The 24,367-nt window shown below is 41.9% G+C and overlaps 1 protein-coding gene and 1 pseudogene across 2 annotated transcripts in view; one reads left to right on the forward strand and one right to left on the reverse strand.

Moving 5' to 3' along the window:
* LOC125914317 (Y-box-binding protein 1-like) overlaps window positions 1-9,525 on the forward strand; it is a 29,699-nt pseudogene extending 20,174 nt beyond the window's left edge.
* Window positions 1-24,367, reverse strand: part of GALNT1 (polypeptide N-acetylgalactosaminyltransferase 1) — a 128,967-nt gene extending 104,600 nt beyond the window's left edge. For both annotated transcript variants that reach the window (XM_049620196.1, XM_049620194.1), the window contains exon 1: window positions 24,312-24,367. The gene's annotated coding sequence lies outside the window, so the exon portion shown is untranslated. The remainder of the gene's footprint in view (window positions 1-24,311) is intronic.

Below are 24,367 nucleotides of genomic sequence, written 5' to 3' on the forward strand. Positions count from 1 at the left end.
AAAAAAAAAAAAAAAAAAAAAAAAAAAAAAAAAAGAGCTATAATTAATCCAATAATCTACTATGGAAAATAAAATGCTTTCAACTCATACAATGAACACAAAATCTGACAGAGCAAACAGAGAAGAGGCCCAATGGTAGTAATGGGCTCCAGGTAAAATAAAAACACCATTTCAAAGAAGAGGTCTGAAAAACAAAGCTATTTCCACATACCAGGAGATGGGCTGTAGGAGCAATGCTTTATTAATCTCATTTTATTCCATATATTCTGCATAAACTGACAGCATTTTAACTGACATGAATTTTTTTGTATAAAAATTCATTTCACTCTACGCTTATTATGTAGATATCCCCTAAAGCACTACTATACCAAAGATCAACTTTTTAGTTTTTTTTTGTTGTTGTTGTTTATTTATTTTTGAGAGACAGAGTGCTGGGGGGGTTGAAGCAGAGACAGAGAGGGAGACACAGAATACGAAGCAGACTCCAGGCTCTGAGCTGTCAAGCACAGAGCCCAACACGGGGCTCAAACTCACCAACTGTGAGATCATGACCTGAGTGAGCCGAAGTCAGATGCTTAACCAACTGAGCCACCCAGGCGCCCCAAAGATCAATTTGTTAAAGACACACAATAAGAAGAGTAAATGAGGATGAGATTTAAAGTAAAACAGGGATGCCTGGGTGGCTCATTGGTTAAGTGTCAGACTTCAGCTCAGGTCATGATCTCACAGCTGGTGGGTTTGAGCCCTGTCCTGTGTAGGGCTCTGTGCTGACAGCTCGAAGCCTGGAGCCTGCTTCAGATTGTCTCCGTCTCCCTCCCTCCCCCCTGTCAAAAATAAACATTAAAAAATAATTTAGAGTAAAACAAAACACCACTGGTTAAGTCAGTCCATGAAAAGATGGTCACGTAAAGAAATTTTCAAAGGAGAACTTGGTATTTTTGTTGTTGTTGTTGTTGTTGTTTTTAACATTTATTTATTATTGCGAGACAGAGACTGAGTATGAGCATGGTAGGGGCAGAGAGAGAGGGAGACACAGATTCTGAAGCAGGCTCCAGGCTCTGAGCGGGGAGCACAGAGCCTGACGCAGGGCCTGAACCCAAAAACCGTGAGATCATGACCTGAGCCAAAGTTGGACGCTTAACCGACAGAACCACCCTGGCACCCCAAACTTGGTTTTGATCAAACTAGGTAACTGGATTATCTGGAAACTGGGGTTTGTAATGAGAAGAATTTTCTAGGACATAAAGCATTGTACATACAGTTACATGTATATTGCTCTTTACTGTGATTAGTCTGGAGATTTATTTTTAAAAAGCTTTTATTCTGTCCACTGATAGGGTAGAATTGGGAAGTTCTTATAAGAAAGAATCTCTGAATTTGGACTGACACTGCCCCTGCCAGGCGTGGGTCTTCATTTCCTATGACTTGAAGAAAGAAAAGAGGTAGAAGACACAGCCAACATTCTTCTCTGTCATCCTAGTAGGAACACTGTACATTCATTACTACAACATTCATTACTGCATTTATCACACTATACTGTTATCACTTACTTACACATCCTCCCTCTGCCAAACCGTGAGCTCCTTGAGGGAAGAAATTATACATTATTTCATTTTTGTATCTTTTCAATACCTAGAACCATACTTGAAGTACATGAATAAAATGTTTAATAAATGAACAAACAAGAAAATCTTTGTTTAGTTTGGCTGAAACAATTACTGGAGCAGAAACTCAAATACAAATGGGCATAAAATCAAAGAAGGAAATGCTGAGAGGAAATTTAGGCTCTCTTTATACCAAAGCACAGAGACCGCCTCAAGCAACAGAGTTTGTTTTCAAGATACGTAAAGCAGGCTACAAAGTGTCACTCAATATTCATGCCCCCTTTTTCTAGACTTACAGACTCCCAATTTTTACTAGACATGTGGTCTGCTGGAATAAAGATATACTTCCCAGCATCCTTTGCAGTGAAGTTCTAGTTGATAAAATAGGAGCGAAGTCTTGTGTGCAACTTTTAGAGTTATCTAAAAGGACTGGAGAATACTCTTTCTTCTGGTCTTCCTCCTTCATATTGGAATACAAGTGTGATGGCTCAAGCTCCATTTTAGTCCATAAGGATGAAGATACACCCCAGGATGGCAGATAAGAAAGCTAAAACCAATGGGGCGCCTGGGTGGCTCAGCTGGTTAAGCGTCTCACTTCAGCTCAGGTCATCATCTCGCGGTCCATAGGTTCAAGTCCCACACTGGGCTCTGTGTTGACAACTCAGAGCCTAAAGCCTGCTTCAGATTCCGTGTCTCCCTCTCTCTCTGCCCCTCCCCCACTCATGCTCTGTCTCTCTCACTCTCAAAAATGAAAGATGTTAAAAAAAAAAAAATTTAAAAAAAAAAAGAAAGCTAAAACCAAGAATCCAGAAAATCATGGATACCAGCCACCAGCTGTCTACATCTAGATTTAGACATTGAAAAATAAGTATCTCTCAGCTACTCTTACCTGGATCTCTGTAACAAGTACGAATCCCATCCTACAGAATGCATGCAAGAAACCCAGAAATCCCAAGTGAAGCAGGGCAGAAATGAACATAGGGCCAGGACTCACAGAGGGAAGCAAAAATGCAAAAGCTCTGAAGAACACAAGGACCCCAGCAGTTGGAATTAGCAGAGTGTTCCTCAAGGACTGTACGATGACACAGGACTCCAGGAGCTGGCTTCCTATTCTTCTCATCCCCAAGCTCTGTCTGCTCTCTTTTATCCCCACCACCATTCTCTCAGACTTCCTCAGATGGTCTATGGATGATCATGGCTTTTACTCTCTCAAGGCATGGTGTTAGACTCAGAGCCTCGGTCTCAATCTTTAAGTTAACTTCTTGGAAAAAGAGAAGAGCTAGGGGGCCTCACTTAATCTTTTCAAGCCAGATCATGTCACAGCAGCCACTAGTGAGCTGACTGCCTTGGGTCCGGTACACATTTCTGAGGGGTATAAAATATGATCAACCAAGAGGACCTATGAACAATAGTTGTAAGGGTTAGGTAGTTTCCTCCAGAAGATGATATAAATGTGGCTGGTGCTATGACTGATATAACTCATACGGGATGGTCAGAATCTATTTGTTTCAATCCCAGCCTCCAAAAGTAAAGGACACAAACAAAGAGAACTGATCTAGAATCCTGAACCCCACTTGAAACATTCCAATGGTCTGACCTGGGATTTTACCCATGTCAGAATTCAAATCCAAAATGCTACTTTAAAAAGGAGGAGGGCCAGGGCTGAGCAAGGTCTTCTGTTAACACAAAGTAAAGAAGCTACAATTATTCTGCTCCTTCCCTGCGACACTAGATCACCTGAGAGAACTGAAAAGTCTTATCTTCCAGAATGAACCAGGGATCCAACCTAGAAACTGCCATTTCCTCTTTTGAGGATGTTTTAGAACTGGTTAAAAGTAGCTTTAAAATAAGCAACAGTTAAGAATACAATAAGGTTAGTTTTAATATCATTGCCAACACTTGGTCTTAAAGGGTAACTAAGTCTTGAAGCCTGAGCTGTTAACAGATAAAGTTCAAAGGCAGATGAGAGTTTTTATTTATCACAACGCGATGATAGTCATTAGTGCTATCCACCAAATTTCTCTGATTCTCTGAGAAATTCTCTGTCTGCCACAGACAATGGCAGATTTGCACTTTTCTGTCCCCTTGACTTTCTTTGATCCATGACTTGTGAACAGAAATGACATGCCTTAATTCCACAAAGAAGCTTAAAGAGACAGTGCGCCATTTACTCTGTTTTCTATCTTTCTGTGACAATGCTCCCAACATACAAAAACAGTAACTGCTCCCTCAGTATGGGTTCCTGAGGAGGATGAGGCACAACAGAGTCCCCAGACAACCAGTAACAAAACCAACAAGTTGTGTTCAGACACTGAGATTTGGGGGTTTTGTTAGTACAGTATGACTCATCCTACCTTGACATGCACAAACATGAATGCCTAAATATTCACAATTGTTTGCTCATAAGTGCTAAAATAAAGTTTTCACGGTGTTGTAACTTCTTTCGATGCCAAAAAGAACAATAGTAAATAAACCCAGGCAGGCAACTAAAACCTTAAAAGCAAGGAAGGCCTAATTTAGCTCCAAAGTTTAGGTGGAAAAAAGTCTCTGTCTAGAAGAGTCAAATGTGAGCACTTATAAGCTACTGGGTTTAAGACTATCAAAATGTTGATAATTCCTGAGGTGAGAAGATGAAAATATCATAAGTTCATTATACTATTCTACTTCTACATATATTCCACAATAAAAAAAAAAAGTTAGAGAGAGAATATGAACAATCTGAAGAATCTTAAACCAAAAGAAAAAAAAGCATTCTGGTTTTAAGCCCTCAGAATGAAAAAGGTTTTAATAACACTGTTAAAAGACTTCACCAGTGCTACTTATAGACAAGTTGTAGAAATTGAGTGTCTTGGCACTACCAGATCATAGTAAAAATCTAAGACGGCTCACTGCCTTTCCAAAAACATCTTCTTAATTCATAATTAAGTTTAACCAGATATTTTTTCACGGGTTCCAAAATTAGAGAATATCTGAGATGGAAAGTGCATTACAATGTATCCAGGGCAACCTCCTTTTCATTACTGATAATGAAATTTAAATCTGGTGACACAGTTAATGGCAAAGTAGAAACTAAAGTCCAGGTCCTTTCAACTCTGATTCACGTTAGTCTCTACCTTGCCAGGTTAGGGTACTAGCCTATTTAATAGTATCTTAATAATTTTACTTTGAACATCCAGCAGAAAGATCTTGTTATCTCTTCTCATTGTAATTCTGCATCATGACATCAGTTGGGATAACTTTAGCTGTTAAATGAACAGAAATTACACCTCAAACTGCTTAAAAGTAAGGAAACTTACTGGCTCACATAACTGGTAGTCCAGGGGTAGGATGAAATCCAGGGACAGCTTAACCTAGCAGTTTTAGCTCCACCCCTCTTCAACTCCCTCAGTTCTGCCACCTTCTTGAGCTAGTTTCCTCCTTGGGTTTGATAACAAGACTGCTGTAGCAGCTCAGAGCCTCACATTCACATATGGAGAGGTAGTGTCTTCCCATGCACAGGACAAGGAAAAAGTCTTTTTTAGAAGCTTCTGCAAACTTCCTTCAGCCTAAAATGGTAATATGCCATTTCTGAATCAATCCCTAGCAAAGGGAATAAGACTTTCACGATTGCCTTAGATTATTCAAGGTCCATCACCAACCGCCACACAGTAGGGAAGACTAGAAGCCATGGTGGGGAAAGAGCCATATTTAACTACAAGGACAGCCAGTGACTCCTAATGTACAGCCCAAGAAGCCTTGGGAAGTTGAAAAACTGCCTGACTCTGAGTAAATTATATAACATGCATGTGTACTGAAACAGAGAGAGAGAGAAACACTGATTAAAAATATATACAGATACTCTAAAATAAAATCCATATTCACCTAAAAGTATTAACTCATGGTAATTTTTAAAATAGCATAGAGGCAGTGCCACACCAGACTACTTGGGTTTGCACCTGGCTCTCACACCTGCTATCAGGTAAGTCCACACAAGTGATTACCCACATCACAATATTGTTGTGAACATTAAAGGGGCAGCAAGTAAAGGGCAGGGATCAGAGTGTAAATTGTATTTAGCAAAGTACTAAATACATTCCTGCTATTATTTGTCTCATACAAGTGAACTACTATGATGTGGAAAATTATGACTTTTTTTAATGTTGAAAATGGGCATGTAGAAGATACTTCTTTTCAGCTGCCCAGCACCCATCTGTTTCCCCTTCCTAATTTCCTTTTGGAGAATTCCTTTCCTCTGCCTTATAGTCTTGCCGAGACTGTAAATCCACGTGCCTATCTTCCCACTATGGAGGCCACAGGGATTCTGGAGGGTTCCTGCAACTAAATCCCTCCTCTTGCCACTGGTATACCTAGCACGGCATAGGCTCAGCCAATCAGATGTGTTCTCCAGGGGCCTGAAATCTTGAGCAAGTTACCTGCAGAGTTCAAATAAGGAGGTGGAGTTCATCATCCCAGTGGAAACATCCCGACCAGATCATTCCTGTAATGCAGTTTGCAGCCCTCCCCGCAGCCTCCTACCACTCCCCCCAGCTTCTGCCTGTTTCTAACCTTGGTTCTCTAGCAGTCCTGTCAGTTCTTTAAGTTTCCAATTCCTTTCTGATTAACTACTACTTGCTTACATTAGTAGAGCTAAATTCTACACTTGTAGCTAAAGATCTCAACTGAGAAATGGACTAAGATTGGTCACTGGAGTACAGCATGAAAGTACTGTGCTAAGATTCAAGAGTGGAATGGGGACTCTGTGAGAATGAAAAAGGCAAGTCTTAGAAAGATGCTTCCTGGAAGTATAGGGAGAAGCCAGAAGGCTAAGTTGTTAAGCAACGGGATAAAGTTTATTCCAGTGTAGGGGTGTGAAGGACTGCCCCCAGAGATCTGGTCCACCCACCATGTGAGAGGTAAGTTACATAGGAAGAAGAGAGACCAACTACTTCCCAATGAGAATTTCTGCCTGGTGAAATTCTAGGCCAAGTATTTTTATGAGGCCTCTTCTAAAGAGTTACATGATAAAAAAACATAACCTCAGGTTCACTGGTGCCATCTGTACCAGAACAGAAAGTGGGAAGACCTTCCCTCTCTTTCTCTCTCTCTCTCTCTGGTGGAAATCCTTTTTCCCTAGGTCAGCATACTCTGGCATACAGAAGGGTCAAGTCCATAAATGGAACTCTATTACAGCTCAAGAGCATTTAAGGGCAGAGAATATTCAAAGGTAGGAGAACAGTGTAAAAGTTATCCAGTGGGCTAGGTTTAGGTTTAAAGTCCTCAACAATATTTTCCAGGAATTCTATTTTTACTACACTAGTCTAAGTCACTAAATCCAAGTCTGCTTTGACTTTACTACCTATTTCCATCTTTCTGCCCAATCTGAATCAAGCTACTGTTTTTAGCTTTCATGTTGCATCTCTGGAGAAAACAAGTTTGGCCCAGTTCAGGACTCAAATAAACTCCTGCTTAGTGACTGTGCACTTCTCTCTGCTCTGACATAAGCTACACTACCCTAACCTCTATATCCAATGCTCAGTGTCCCAAGTTCTCCCTAAAGTCCGTCCTGTTTCCCTGGTCTCCACAGAATCTTCCCTTTCCAAAATACACATTCCCTACTTTCTTCCAATTCTCAAAATGCACCCCAAACTGAACTTTTAAAAACTGCCTACTAGCAAATCACATCCAATTGGTGGGTTTCTTTCCTAGCTTAATTATCATATTCCCTCATAATATTCTAATTCACACAAAAGTTTTTGAACCAACTCTCATCTGGCCCAGAACTATCTCTGAGTTCCATTTATAAGTTTACAAAAAGAAAAAACAAGATGGAAAAATTCCTTTTCATTGTTTATCTTTCGGTGCCGTAACGATATTTCACTACACAAACATGTTATTGTTTTTCTAATAAGAAAAATTCCAATTATTTAATAACGCAAAAAAATTTTTTTACCTTACTGTTACTTTCCCAGTAGTATCTGTATGCAGAAATATGTGGACATTAAGGCACCTACCTGGGTGGCTCATCAGTTAAGCATCCGACTCTTGACTTCAGCTCAGGTCATGATCTCGCAGTTTGTGAGTTGGGGCTTGCGTGTCAGCTTGGGATTCTCTCTCTCCCTGTCTCTCTGCCCCTCCCCTATTTGCACACACCTTCTCTCTCTCTCAAAATAAATAAAAACATTTAAAATTTTTAAAAAGAAATATGTGGACATTAGATGAAGAGAAGAAAGCATCTCTAAATTCATTTTTTGTTTTTGTTTGTGGAGGTCGGCAAGTGGACAAGCAGGAGCTGGTTATCACTGATTTAAGGTCTGACTGTTAAACAAACTGATGGTCTGACGATGAAAGTTTAGGAGAAATCTGAAGACCTTTTATAAGTGTCTGACCCCTGAGGAAGTGATGCTGCAAGTAAGTACTTCCAGGTTCCCGGTGATGGAATGACCGGGTTAGTCACTGCCACTTCTCACAAGTCTGGGAGTGGCTGGCAAATCAGAACAGAACGGGTCAGGGCCGGCAATCGAGCATCTCTGTAGGTGTGGGTCAAGTTAACCCCTGGTACACTCCACCCTGCCAGCCTAAGCAAAACAGTTCAGTCCAAATCTTTTCATATGTTATTTTAGAGTTCGAGCGGTAGCGGGAGCAGAGAGCAGACACCAGAGAGCCCTGAGCAGCCCGCCGCAGCTGGCCTAGTTACCCTCACACCCTGGGCGGAGCCACAGCTGCCGGCCAGGTCACCATCAGGACCCAGTCACCATCACCACAGCCCGCGGCGCTGCACGCACCAACCCCGGCACCACGGGCAGCGGCACAGGGAACGAGGCCTCCTATCGGCTGCACCTTGCCCGCTGGGGACAAGAAGCCCATGGCAACACAGTCAAATGGTTCAATGGAAGAAACGGATGTGGTTTCATCAACAGGAATGACACAGAGGAAGATGTATTTGTACACCAGACTGCCATAAAGAAGAATCCCAGGAAATACCTTCGCAGTGTAGGCAGTAGGGGAGACTGGGGTCTGATGTCGTGGGAGGAGAAAGGGAGCCGAGGCAGCAAACGTGACAGGCCCCAGTGGAGTTCCAGCACAGGGCAGTCAATATGCAGCGGGCCGTAACCATTACAGACACTCTCCATGTGGCAGGGGCGCAATTCCCAGCAGAATTACAACAGTAAAAGTGGGAGAAAAAAAGAGGGATGGGAGAGTGCTCCTGAAGGCCAGGCCCCACAGCGCCGGCCCTAGCACAGGCGGAGGTTCCCACTTCAGTACCAGCGGAGACCTCGTGGATGCAGACCACAGTCCTCGGCGCCTCCTGTGCAGGGGGAAGTGATGGAAGGTGCTGCAAGCAGGATGCAGGAGAACAAGGTAGACCAGTGAGACATACTAAGTACCGAGGTTACAGACAAAGATTCTGCAGGGGTCCTCCTTGCTAAAGGCAGCCTAGAGAGGATGGCAATGAAGAAGAGAAGGAAGAGCAAGGAGATGAGACCCAAGGTCAGCAGCCAGCTCAGCTTTGGTACCACCGCAACTTCCAATTACGGAAAAGCAGACACCCAGAAAACCCTCAACCACAAGATGGCAAAGAGACACAGGCAGCCGATCCACCAGTGGAGAATTCGTCCGCTAGCAAGGCTGAGCAGGACGGGGCTGAGTAAATGCCAGCTTCCCATCGCTACAAGCATCTGGTTTAGTCATCCAACAAAGAAATGAGCAAAAGATTGGAGCTGAAGACCATAAGTGCTTGCTTTTTCCCCACTGACCAGATAAACAGATCTGCATTGTCTATGCAGCATGGGGTTTTTATTTTCACCTAAAGACATCACTTTTTGGTGATGACAAATGTGTGTAAAAAAAAAAAAAAAAAGCCTGGTTTTTCTTAAAACCAAAAAAAAAAAAACACTTTTTTCCCCCTCCAATACACCTTTAAAATTTTTTTAATTGTTTCATATCTGGTCAAGTTGAGACTTTTAAGAGCCTCATTTTAATTTGTAATAAAAGTTTACACCTTGATTTTTTTTCCCAAAAAAGTCAACAAACAGCAAGCACCTGTTAATAAAGGCCTTAAATAAATATATATTATTTTTTATGTGAGTATTTTACAAATATTATAATAGCATATCATAATAGTTAAATCTGAACTGTAGACTAGTCAAAATCTGCTACTTCATTCAGCACCCCTGCCCCCCAAAAAAGATTTATCCTTCTGTTAGGAGACTGATCTTCAAGGCACCCTCCAACTTCCCCAGCGAGTTGATGTTAGTTAGCACTGAATCCACCTTCTTCCTCCCCAAAGCAAACCTCCCTCGATCCAATGGGCTCCAACACGCAAGCTGACTTCAAACACTGTCATCCTCGGCAGCCAGCGCCATCCTGGTCACGGAGCCAAACACCAACCTACCTATCAACCTGTAAACTGACACTTCGGCCAAAACCAAATCCAGATGCAAACCACGACCCAACCACCATCTCCTGACCCCCTGGCGCTTAGATTCCCTCACCCTGCCAAACCTGCTCTTCTCCATCTGCTTCCTAGTCCCCTCCAGCTCTCCTAACTACAAGGCTTCTAGTTTCACGTGCTTAGCTACCGACCTAGAAGTCACACAACCTTTGTGATTACGCCATTTGGGACACATACAAAAAATCCCTCACCTTTTGGACATCTTCAGCCTGTCCATCCCTAACCCTAGACGAGTCCCACTGCCCACGTGTTCTGCTCCAACTTCCAGGATATTAACATCACAAAGTTCTGAGCCCACGGTCCAGCCATGCTAAGTAGCCAGATGGAGGGGCCCTCACCGCTCTTTACAAGCCCTCTCTTGGACGCCCCTCACCACCCCCTCCCGTGTGCGCACCCTCATGGACCACCCCACAGAATCCTGGCCTCTGACTCTACAGTGTCACCTCCTCACACTCAAGTGCCCTCCACCTCACTTTCACCTCACACTCCCTTTGCTCCCCTCTGAGTCCTTCCTCCTTTTTCAAGGATCATGCTCGCCTCACTTGTACACTTGACTGCATCCTCTTCAGCCTCAGAAGCCTGGTTCCACAACACTCCTGTCTTCTTTCACACTCACCAACTTCACTAGCCTCTCTCCCGAGGTAACTTTTAGGCAAACTGCGCCTGAAGGCTTTTGTCCCTCCCGTCTCCACGAAAAAAATACTCTTAAAAACTGAACTGTCAACATTTACAAATCAGGACACTTCACTTGAAAAATCAAGATTCCTGGCTTCTCTGGTAAACTAGAATCCTCTGCCACCACTGAATGAGCACACCCAAATCGTAAAATCCCAGGAGCTGATTACTGGTGGCCCCCTTTCAATGGGTATTTGCCATCTCCAATGCACCACATTACTCTTTCTTCGTCCCTGGTCAAAAGACTCTCATGCTCCTTACCTCCCAGTCTCACAGACGGCCACCACCACACCAGCCCACTGCTTGCAATTAACAGGCTCTGCTCCTTCCAGTTCTAAAAGACGTTTCCCTCAACTATCCCAATTCAAGCTACACCCCCCTTCCCCCTCCCCACAATATTTCCTTCAAGGAAGGGTCCACACTCACTGTCCCACTTAGCACTATGCACTTACTCCTACACCCCCTGTAATGTGATTTCCACTGGTACCTCTCTGCTGAAACTGAAAAGAGCAGAGAAAGCAAGGAAGTGGAAGAACGCTTTTCACATTTCTGCCTGCTCAACAGCACTGGACATAGGTGCCTGTCATCCTTCAGAAGGTCTTCCACCTGGGCTTTTCTCCTGCTACAGAAATCATATAGACCTTCCGTGGTTAGAGACCTAGCGACACCTCTGAATGACACACGGGCCCCGTCAGCATACGCTGTCCCTGTAACACTGCCACCAGCAAACCCAGCTTTCAGAGTTTCCCCAAGGACAAAAACAACAGGAAAAAGACTCAGTCTAAAACCGACCACAGTCTCACACCTCTGAAGGTAAGCACACTGATTTACTAAACACATACTGATCACTTGTCTGCTGGTAGGGACTGGTGCTTAAGAGACTGGTAAAACAAGGTCCCTGCCCTTGCTTAGGAATTCAGTCTAGAATGGACACAGATGGATACAATGACAGTGTCGACATAATACTTGATATGATAAGAAGGGGGGAAAAAAGAAGCACAAAAGAGAAGTCCAGGGAGGGCCAGAGCAGCTTGCTGAGAGAAACACTGGAGCCGCCCTCGGCATCAACAGATCCACGGTCACCATTTTAGTCCAGGCCCCCTGCAATTCTCCCAACTGGCCACCAGGCCTCCTTTTTAGTCATCCTAAACTCTCTCCCAAATCCATTCTCCACACTGCAGCAGGGGTGGTCTGCTTAAAATTCAAAACAGAGCTCTCTCCTGCCCAAAACCTCTCAACAGCACTGCAAATATGGTCCTGCCACATCTGCCCCATGCGGATTTTTCTCTCTCATCTCACCCCACCTTCTGTGGCACCAGCGACCCCTCAGCCACACGGATTTTGCAGTTCCTTAAACAGAATGAGTTCTCCTCAGTGACACAGTCTCTGCACACACCATTCTTTTCCCCTGGAATCCTCTTGCCACCACTCTCTGTATGAAAACCATTTTGAACCCTGGGTCTCAACTGAAATGTCATTTCCCCTGTTTACTTGTTTCTATTTCTGTCTGCCCCATTACATTGTGTGATCAAAACAAAACCAAGTCTGTTTTATTCACTTTGTATTCACAGTGTCTGGCATGCAACACGCTACCAATATTTGCTTGATGAGGACATAAAGGACTCCTCTTCTAGAGTCCTGATGTAAGCATCCCCTCAGGTTCATTTCTCAATCATCTCTACCACTCCCTATTTTTAGCACCCCAATGCTAATCATGCTTATCTGTCCTGTCCAGACCTGACCTGTCCTCCCAAGATCGAGTATTGTAACTATGATGCCTGCAGGATAATTCCACCTGGAGTCCCATTCTGATACTTGCAATCGGACATGTCTCAAGACACATTCATTAACTATCCTCAAACAAAATTTATTTTCCTGTTGCTGTTGACGTTAACATCCTCTTACAGGCTGAGTGACTGACTTCTCTCTTTCTTTAACTCATTGACAAGAACAACTCTAAAAATGCACTTGTATGTTCCTATACACACAAGTAATTGACCTAGTGCATTAGTCTCATTTTCCTGCCTCTAATCTTTTAAAATATGGGCACATTAAAGCTAAATTCTGATGTCTACCAATACTCCCATCAAAATCCTTCAATGGCTCCTTGCTGCCTTCAAAGTTCATACTATTCAAAGCTCCTATCGGGGTGCCTGGGTGGCTCAGTCGGTTGGGCGTCCGACTTCAGCTCAGGTCACGATCTCGCGCGGTCCGTGAGTTCGAGCCCCGCGTCGGGCTCTGGGCTGATGGCTCAGAGCCTGGAGCCTGTTTCCGATTCTGTGTCTCCCTCTCTCTCTGCCCCTCCCCCGTTCATGCTCTGTCTCTCTGTCCCAAAAATAAATAAACGTTAAAAAAAAAAAAAAAAAGCTCCTATCAATCTTGTCCACACTATTCTCACAAGGCAGTCCAATTTGGTGGTTAGGACCAAAAACTCTGCAGCCAGACTGCCATGCTAAACGCACAGAAACAAGGACAAATGCAGATCCCTCTGTACTACTGTTCCTTCATCTGTACAATGGGGATAATGATAAAAAGTATTTACCTCTGAGGTGCCTGGGTGGCTCAGTCAGTTAAGCATCTGACTCTTGATTTCGGCTCAGGTCACACTGACAGTGCAGAGCCTGCTTGGGATTCTCTCTCTTTCTTCCCCTCACTTTCTCTCTCTGTCCCACCATGTGCACTCTCTCTCAAAATAAATAAACTTTTTAAAAAAGCATTTACCTCCAAGTGTTGTTATAAAGACTTAAGTGATAAGGAGAACCCTTAGAATAGTTCTTGGCGCAGGTCAGTGCCATATACATTGTGTTTTACCACCCCATCTCCAATTATCAATAGCCTACATCCCAGTCTATCTGAACCAAGTCACTCTTCCTTATAGCTTTTCACTTTCCCTTCCAAGGTAAAAGCCCACAGCTGATAAGCACCAGCCGTTAAGCTGCCAGTATTCCACCCCTCTTGAAGGGCATTTCCCGTCAATAGCTTCCACCACAAAGCGCCTTTCTCTCCAGGAGTGTCCTTTATATCTCAAGCACTGAAATTCCCCAGAGGTTGCTCATCAAAAGATTTCCAGCCCTGTTCAAAGACTGTTAGTCTACAATTAACCATCCTCTTCTTCCCTCTACTTTCTCAATTCTCTCCTAAATTTCAGATCAAAGGCAATCCCACCACCATTTTCCATGCCCCGTGGCAAAGGTGTTTTAGTTCTCCTGTGTCCCTAATCTGGGTAAAAGTTGAAACTTTCATGACTACTACATCCCTGCAATAGTTCTATTATATCAGATAGTGTTCCCTTTGCATGGAAACACTTCAATTAAAATTAAGTTCTGCAATGTTATTATGAGCAGAATATGGATGGACTTCAATACCTGAAGCAGCCAACCCTCACCATCATGACAGTGCTGCCCTCTAACCCTCTAAAGTCCTTGCTATGCACAGGAACTTGGGAATAACAGTAAACTGTGTATTAATAACCCAGCTCATTCCTAGGGATGGAAAAATAAGAGTTACTACCAGAAAACTTAACCTTAAGGAAAATAATAAATCATAAAATGTAATGTGTAATTTCCAAAGAACAACCCAGTAACTTAACATATGGCCTTCTCAATGCAATGCAAATTCTGCTCCTTTTAATAACTGAACTGATACTTGAAATAAACATTTTTTTTTTAATGAGAAGGAAGTCATAACTACCAAAGACACTAAAATATAGCAAAAACCATGACATCTTAAAAAATCTCTAAATCACCTTATGGCACTCCAGAAGGCTTTACCTAGTGTCTCTTAGGTCTTACGGCTGAGGTTGTCAACTAAAAAAGAAATATACCGAAGCCTAAAGAGGTCTTTACAGAACCAAAAAGAATCGTATGCTCTCTGTAACCTCCGAAATCATAACCTGCCATGACTGTAAAATATTCTTATAAACACTTACAAGAATTTATTTTATGATTTACAACAATTTAAAGGAATTCTAAAAATTAGAGGAGAAATGGGTCCATAAACCAGAGATGCACTCTCAACACTCATCACTATTACTACAGCTGCCCTAAACAATCCTCAACATTCCTTCTCCTTAAGGACCAAAGGGGTTTCACACTGAGGACATCTCTAAAGACAAAAGTACAAGGAAAACAGTAGAGCAGAAACTAAGCTGAACTGTTAATCGTTCATTTATAACTTCAAAAAGAATTAAGTCGTAAGATCTAGGCAGGACTAACCAAAGTGTAGTCCTTAGAGAGCAAATTGCTTATACCTACTCCATGAAAAGGTACATACAGAGATTGAGAGTAAGCATTTATAAATTCTGACCGAAATTTGACAGAAATTTTATATCTATTAAACCTAATGATTTTAAAAATCTGGGAGTTACATAACGCATGACAAAGGAGGGGTGTTAAAAACTGGTCCTTCAGGAATGTTTGCTTCTGGGAAGATGGAGTAGATGTACTTTTTCCTATTCTTCCCATTAACTATAAAAAATTTGAACTGCATATAAAACAAACATAAGACTCTCAGATGTGCAAAGAAGGCAGACTAGACCTCAGGCCCTGAGGAGCAACACAATGGTGTGTTTCCTGGGTTTTATTTTTGCCTCATACATCCCAGGCTTGGAGCTGAATAAGCTGACAACCTGGGAATGCCAACGGGCAGAGACAAAATAAATCCCAACAAAAGCCTGTTTTCTCTAGCCGAAGGACCAGAAATGGGGCATCCTACCAAGACAGAAGACTCTTACAGGGAAAAAAACCAAAACCAAAACAAAGCCCTCTACTCCAGGCAAATAATACAGAAAAAACTGTGGTCTAACCTAGGCCAGCAAAGGTTAGGTGAGTAGCTTAGACTTCCATGTTCTCACCAGGCTGTAACAAGGCACTCAAGCCCCTCCACGGTACAGTGACACTGACAAGGCCAAACAGCGAGCCCAGGCTCTCATCCACGTCAGCTGGCATCAAGGCACCCTTCCACACCACCACCCTCAGAAACCCTGGACCTCTACCCAACCTGGTAAACAAAACACTCTACTTCTGGGTCAAGGAAGCCCAAGTAGGGAGCCTGCACATCTAATTCCTCTAAGCAATAACAAAACAGCACCACATGCTGCCCCCTGCCTCTACTGGAGTGGTGTCAAAAAGAAGCCAGCTAAAACAAGGGCTTAAATAAGATCCAAAATTTCATAGAATGTGAAAATTTCCAGGTTTTAATTTTAAAAATCACCCATCATACCAAAAGTTAGGATAAATTCAAACTCAATGAAAAACACATCAGTAGACACCAAAACTAAAATGACTTATCAGAATTATCTGCCAATGATTATAACACAGCTGTGACAGAAATGCTTGAACAGATTTCAAACATGCTTGAAACAAATAACCTTAGAAAAGAAATAGAAGATATAAAGAAGAGTCAAAACAGAAATTTTAGAGCTGAAAAATATCAAAATAAAAAGCTAAGTGCATGGACTCAATAGCAGAATGGAAGGAATAGAAAAAATAAAATGAAAAACATAGCAACTGAAATTAAGCTGAACAGAGAAAAATAAAGAAAACAGACAGTAGGGACCTGTGGAACCATAATAAAAGATCTACCATTCAAGTCATCAGTCTTGAAGAGAAAGGAGAAAGAACAAGGACTGAAAAAGTACTCAAAGAAATAATGGTGAAAAATGTCCCACCTATGTAAAAGACATAAACCTACAGATTCAGGAATGTGAGTGAACCCCAAACAGTATAAACCCAAAGAGATCCACACCAAGATGTATCATAATTAAATTTCTGAAAACTAAACTAAAAGAAAACTCCTGACAACAGTGAGAAAAAATGACCCCTTAACCACAGAGGGATAACTGGATGACAACAGATTTCCAATCAGAAACTACAGAGGCCAGAAAAAAGTAGTACATTTTTCAAGTGCTGAAAGAAAAGAACAAGATGGAATCTATGACCAAAGAAAAATACCCTTCAGGAATGAGGAAGAAATCAAGGCAAGGGGTGCCTGGGTGGCTCAGTCGGTTAAGTGTCCAACTTTTGATTTCAGTTCACATCATGATTTCACAGTTTATGAAGACAGAGTCCTGTCAGGGTCTACACTGGAGCCTGCTTATGATTTTCTCTCTCTCCCTGCCCATCCCCCGCCAAGATTAATTTTAAAATAAATAAATAAATAAATAAATAAATAAATAAATAAATAAAATTGGGGAAGGTAAAGGGATATAAAAGGAAATAAGGTTCCTATACTTCACTTGAACAGGTAAAATGATGATACCAATACACAATGATAGTTATGTATATAAAATGTAACAGCTAAAGAAATGAGTAAAAAAACAATTTTAATTTGTTAAATTAAAATTAATTTGTTTGGGGTGCCTGGGTGACTCAGTCGGTTAAACATCTGACTGGCTCAGGTCATGATCTCATGGTTCATGAGTTCAAGCCCCACGTCAGACTCTGTGCTGACAGCTCAGAGCCTGAAGCCTTCTTCAAATTCTGTGTCTCCCTCTCCCTCTTTAATAAAAAATCTGAAAATTTTTTAAATAAACAGAAATAAAATTTAAATTGTTTAATTTAAGTTAAATTTGAAAACATTCAAAAACAATATAGATAAATCAACATGATTTCCAAAACAAATGTTCAAATAATCCACAGGAAGTAAAGGATATCCAGAGAAACAAAAAACAGAAGGCACAATCAAAAAACAAAAAATAAAACGGCAGACTTAAGTCCTAACAAAAAAATAATTACATTACATGTAAATGGCCTACATGCATCAATGAAAAGACAGGAATTGGCAGAATGCATTAAAAGACATGATCCAACTACATGCTGTCTACAAAAAACATTTCAAATGTAACAATACAGGTTAAAAGAAAAACAATAAAAAAAAAGATATATTCCCCAGTTAAAAACAAGCAAAAGAAAAAGTAGTGGCAATATTAATATCAGATAAAGTAGAATTCAGAGCAAAGAAAATCACTAGACACAAAGAAGGACATCATATAATGACAGAAAGGGTTAATCCATCAAGAAAACAAAGCAACCCTAGATGTGTATGCACCAGGGAGCGGCAAAATACGTAACTAAAAACTGCCATAACCTACAAGGAAAGACAGCCAAATGCACAAATATACTTGGAGGCTTCAACATCCCTCTCAAGATCTGACACAATATCCAGACAGAAAACCAACAAGTATAGAAGAACTCAACACCACAACCAACCAACAGGATCTAACTGAACAATTCACTCAACAGCAGAAAACACATTCTATTCAAACATTCACAGAACATACACCAAGAGGGACCATATATTGAGCCATAAAATAAGCCTCAACAAATTTAAAACAACTGAAATCACAACATGATTCGGTGTGTTCTCCAATTACAACGGCATCAAACTAGAAATCAAAAACAGAAAGATAACAAGAAAATCTCCAAACACTTGGAAACTAAACAACTTACTCTTTTTTGTTTATGTTTTTATTTTTGAGAGAGAGAGTGTGAGCGGGAGCAGAGGGAAAGACAGAGAGAATCTTAAACAGGCTCTATGTATGCTCAGCGTGTAACCCAACACAGGGCTGGAGCCCACGACCCTGGGATCACAACCTGAGCCGAAAGCAAAAGTTGGCAAAAAACAAAACCTATCACAATTTGTAGGATACAGCTGAAACAATGTTGAGATGGAAATTTATAGTGCTAAATGCCCTCATGAATATAAATGCAAAAAATTCTCAACAATTACTAGCAAATAGAATTCAGCAATATATAGAGTTACACACCATGACCAAGTGGGGTTTATTCCAGGGATGCAATGCTGGCTCAACTCAAAAGTCAACCAAAATAATCCATCACTATCAACATGCTAAAGAAGGAAAATCACATGACCATACTAGTGCACAAAAAGCACTTGACAAAATTCAACACCCACTCATGATAAAAACTCTCAGAAAGACAGGCATAGTGGGCAACTTCCTCAACTTGATAAAGAGCATCTACAAAAAATTTACAGGTAATAATACACGTAATAGTGCACAGTATCAGTGTCTGGCAATTAATTTTTTCAACTGTAGTATGAATGCCTGACATTAAGCTTTTCATTGCCCAGGCATCCACTTCAAAGACATCATCCCATCTTGAATAAACAGAACAGCCTGCTACACAATTAGATAAAGAACCAGGCTGCCCCACCCATGAAGTCCCCCCACCCACTCTTTTTTAGGAAATGCTATTACACTTAAGTAACTAACCATTGGATAGCTTTCTTTTCCCTTCCCATGCCCTAATTCCCACTCTTATGTTTTAAATTAACCAGTAAAGAGTGAACCTGCAAAACCCTAGACACCTCACCATCTACACCATTAAAAGCAGAACCCCAGGTGTGCATGCTCTACCTGCTGTGTGCCTCAGACGTGGGGTGTACCCTCGAGGACCTGTGTGTAAGAAACCTTATCATCTTGTCAAAGTTCACCATAGATTGTTGCTGAGGTGTGTCTTGCAATCATAATAAGAACTTCAAGAGCCAGTCCACAACACTGGCTGCAAAAGGGAAAAGTCTATGAATGGTGAGAGCTCCAGACATTTCTAATCAACAGTATCACTATGGATAAACTGAGACTGGCCCAAACATGATGAAAAACTAAATGCTTTCCCCCTAAAATCAGTAACAAGGCAAAGATGTCCTCTGTCACTATTCTCATTCAACATAGGATTGGAATTTTAGCCAGCGCAAGAAGGCAAGAAGAGGAAATTAAAGTCAAGTTGATTGAAAAGAAATAAAACTGCCCCTATGTATACATGACACAATTATCTATTTAGAAAGTCACAAGGAATCTACAGAAAAACTCCTAGAAGCAATAAATGGATTCAGCAAGACTACAGGAACAAGATCAACAGGAGAAAGAAAGTTAATGTTTCTCTACATTAGCAATTAACACATGGACACCAAAGTTTAAAACATGTATCATTTTCAACTGCTCGAAATAAAAATACTGACATGTAAATGTAACAAAACACACAAAAAATTAACAAAACATAGATTTGTATGATAAAACCACACAATACTAATGAAAGAAATCAAAGATATAAATAAATGGAAAGACACACCATGTTTACAGACTGGAAGACACAACTTAGTAAAATGTCAATCCTCCCCAGACTGATACACAGATCTACTACAATTCCTATCAAAATGCCAGCAAGATTTTTGTATAAATATAAACAAGATTATTCCATAATTTATATGAACAAGCAAAGGAACAAGAATAGTTAAAACAATTCTGAAAAAGGAGAACTGGGAGGAATCAGTCTACACCAACTTATGTCTTACTATACAGCACAGTAACCGAAACTGTGACAGCGGTGGAGGGACAGACACACAGACCAATGGAATAGAACAGAGAACCCAGGAATGGATTCATGCAAATATACCCAACTGCTTTTTTTTTTTTTTTTTTTTTACAAAGACACAACCAATTTGATGAAGGAAAGATGTTGCCTTTTCAACAAATAATGCTGTAACAGCAAAAACTATAAACAACCAGATGTCCTTAAACAGATAAATGGTTGAAAGAACCATAAAAGTACACCCACACTATAAAGTACTACTCACCAACACAAAAGAATCAATTATTGATACACACAACAACCTAGATGAATCTCCAGAAATTATACTGAGTGAAAAAAAAAAGCGAATTCCAAAAGGGACTCACTGTATGATTCCATTCATAAAACATTTTTGGAATGACATAATGATAGAAATAGAGAACAGATTAGTTATTGCCAGGGCTTAAGGAGCATGTAGGAAGGTAGGAAGCAAGTGGGTATGGCTACAGAACATGCAGAAACCTTGTAGTGGAAATGTTCTGTATCTTGACTATCCAGTGACACGGTCATGGGTCTGATACTATACTATAGTTTTACAAAATGACACCACTGAGGGCAAACAGGTAAAGGGCACACAGGGTCTTTCTAAATTCTTATAACCGCATGTGGATCTACAGTTATGCCACAAAAAGTTTAATTTAAAAAAACAAATTGGATCTTCACTCACTGCTCTAAGGTTCATCATCCAAATATTAACACTTCAGAATGGCTCTAGCCTCTTAAGAACTACTTATTAATCTTGGCTTTGTGCTGGACTAAATGAAGACACACAGATATAAATGTAAAATACTATCCCTACCCTCAAACACCATACACTCGAATAGAATGACAGAGGCATTAATCAACACTGAAAGATTTCATAAAGGAGATGGGATTTGAGCAATCAATGATTTATTGAGAAGAAATCATATACAAAGACACGGAGCTAGAAATCAGCACAGTTCCTACGGAGAAAGAGGCATGTACATGTTGTGATGTGGAAAAAACAGTGTGGTGTAATTATGGAAGGTCCTCAAAAGTCACAGAGAGGTCAAATTTCACTTACTCAAAGAATCCTTTCCTCATCAACCCAGACAACCAAAAGCAGCAGCTGCCCCCACCCACAGTCTCTCCAGCATCCTTTACTGTTTCTTTACAGCACTCATCACAAGTTGTAATTATTACATACTTATTTGCATGTTTATTTGCTTAATGCTGTCCCACTTTCAGATATTTCAACTATCTAGTACTGGGTCTGGCACATAATAAGCACTCAATGAGTATTAATTGAACAAGTGAACACACAGTAAGTATTCACTCCTAGTTCTCTCCTAGTGGACTGTTCCTCCACTACCCGTCACTCCGTTCACCTTGGTCCCTCTCTCACCTGCTGCCTCTTTCAGCCAATCTTTTCCCCTGCTCCTCCACCCCGGCCCAGCTCTTAACCCATCACAAAAATAAAAACTCAATATTTTTTAAAATAGTGCATCACAATGGCAATACTGTAATACTCTTCTGAATCTCAACCAATCAAGAACTGTATCCCAAGAAATCTGTTACTGAATAAAAAGTACTAAAGTTGTATATTGTTACATAAGCCTAATATATGTATTGTGTAAACGAACAAGAGCAGAGGAAGTTATTCCTTTCACAGCCTTATTGTCCTGAATATGAGAGTCTTTCCCCAGAACTGGATGGTCCTATCTGGTATAGGGAAAGCTGTTTAGAGAGAGCCAGGACAGTACTCCTCAAGGCTACAAAGTTACGAAAAATAATAAAGAAAGAAACTGCTACAGACCAAAGACTAAGGAGACATAATTACTAAATGCAATGTGGTACCCTGGACTGGATCCTAGAACATAAAGAGAATATTAATGGAAAAACTAGTGAAATCCAAATAGTCTGGAATTCAATTTAAAAAATATAATTTACACACACACATATATATATATAGGATTAACATGATTGAAATTTAAACTTGTTGATATTATTTTATATCATTAAAAAGAGAAAGAGAGTGTGGCGCCTGGGTGGCTCAGTTGGTTAAGCGTCCAACTTTGGCTCAGGTCATGATCTCGTGGTTCGGGAGTTCGAGCCCCACGAAGGGCTCTGTGCTGACCGCTCAGAGCCTGGGGCCTGCTTCAGATCCTGTGCCTCCCTCTCTCTCTGCGCCTTCCCCACTCGTACTCTCTCTCTCTCTCTCTCTCTCTTTCAAATAAATAAATAAATAAATAAACATTTAAAAAAATTAAAAAAAGAGAGAGAAAAAGAGGGCATGCAAGTTAGCCAAGAGTGAAACTCAGGCCTCAGTTGGGGCTTACAGTTGAAAAACTACACATAGTTATACCTTCATTTTGACTCTTGTCACATGCTCTTACCTGATGCCATGAGAACTAACTTGCTTGCAATCGCTGGAGACCAACAACCAGTTCTGACTTCCTAGCAAGCTCATTCATACACTCAGCAAGCATTTATTAAGTGCCTGCTGCCTACCAGGCACTATGAAGTCTTTGGAGATACAAGGCTTAAAAAAAGAAAGGCACAATCTCTGCTTTCATAAAGCTTATGTCCTTCCGCCTGGAGAAACCAGGCATTTAACAAGTATTTGCATAAATGGTGAGTGTTCCCAAGAGTTTTAGAGCCTGCTTTTTAAAAACCCTACCAAACAATCCATCAGGTATTGGTTCAAGTCGGGTATCACTAATGTTCTCAATAAGGCCTTCGATGTGAACGAATCACCTGAGATCTGTTAACTCACTTTAACAGATACTTTTTCGGTTGATGTGGTTTAGGACCTGAGATTTTGGATTTCTTCCCAACTTCCAGAAGACGAGGATGCTGCTGTTGGTTCACGAACCACACTTTGATTCAGCAAGGTTCTGAACTACCATGGAAACATCCCTCAAACTATCATGCAAAAAGCAGGCTCCAAAAAGGCAAGGACACTGCGTCTCTCTTATTCACCACAGTACACACAAGACTTAAAACTATGCCTGAGAGACAGCACTCAATAAACATTCATTTTCGCAATAAATGGATGTATGGTCCTGATTAGCACTGTTCAACAGTAGTCATTGGTCACATCTGGACACTGAACACTGGACATGTAGCTAGTGCAACGGACGAGCTGAATGTTTTTAAACTTAATTTTAATTAATTTAAAGTCAAATGTGGTCAGTAGCTACCACAAGGGACAATCCAAGTCTGGACAAGGATGTGATGTAAAGAGCACTGGATTAATAAGGCCTAGGATTGAACCCCAGCTCTGCTGCTTTAGCTTGTGACCTGTGAAGTTACAACTTCTTCAGGCCTCAACTCCTTCCTCTGTAAAATGAGGACAAGACCCCCCTGCCTCCAACACACACACACACACACACACACACACACACACACACACCCTTCTCAGAAATTATTATAAATTCATGTAGTAAGCATAAGGTACGATTAAGGTAACATTCTCTGCCCTCCAGAAACAGTTCACAATCACAAGACTACTTTGCCTATTGCCCACACTCGCCAGAAAATGCCAAGCGCCTTGGCTTGAAGGACTGGTTAGTTAGCTCAGTAGCTTTGAGAATGAGGCCAAGGTCACAAGTTTGGAGGAGGGAGGACCCTCACTTAGCAAGGCTGATCAGGTAAGAGAGGCAATGACAATGCACATCAACACAATTCCTGGCAAATCTTTAAATGGGCACTGTGTTGACTGTGGATGAGTAAATGACATTTCATTCATTCGATCTTCCAGGAAGAGCTGCCACATTACCTAAAGCCCGCTACTTCCCAGCCACAGACCTTTGCGAATTCAGGTCCCCTCCGCGGGCAGTGAGCCGGGAAGCCCCCGCCCCGGGCCGCCCGCGTGTCCTCCCCTCCCCCGTCGCGCCGGCCCGGCGAGGGTCAGCCCGGCACCACGGCTCCAAGTACCACGCCGCCGGGCCGAACCCAGGAGCCATATTTAGCTGTATTTCTGGTCAATAAAAGAAACTTCCGTCTCCCAAAGAAGAACGGTTCTAACTCAATGACAAACTAGGACGGAAACTCGCTGCTCGCCGCAGTTGCCAAGCAGAGGCGCCGCGTGTCCGGCAGCCCCGGAGTCCCGGACTCGGACCCCGCGCCGAGCGCGCCCGCGCCCCGGCCACGGCAGCGCCGGCCACAAAGGACGGGGAGACGCGGCCGCGGCCGGGCCTCCCCCTCCTCCTCCCGCCCCGCGCGAGCGGCCGCAGCTCCGGGACGGCCCGGGCGCGGGCGGACACTCACCTCGGTCCGCGCGCGGCGGCGGCGGCGGCGGCGGGCGCTCCTCGGGGCCGGCCCGG

This window comes from Panthera uncia, assembly GCF_023721935.1.
Source record: "Panthera uncia isolate 11264 chromosome D3 unlocalized genomic scaffold, Puncia_PCG_1.0 HiC_scaffold_8, whole genome shotgun sequence".
NCBI lineage: Eukaryota > Metazoa > Chordata > Mammalia > Carnivora > Felidae > Panthera > Panthera uncia.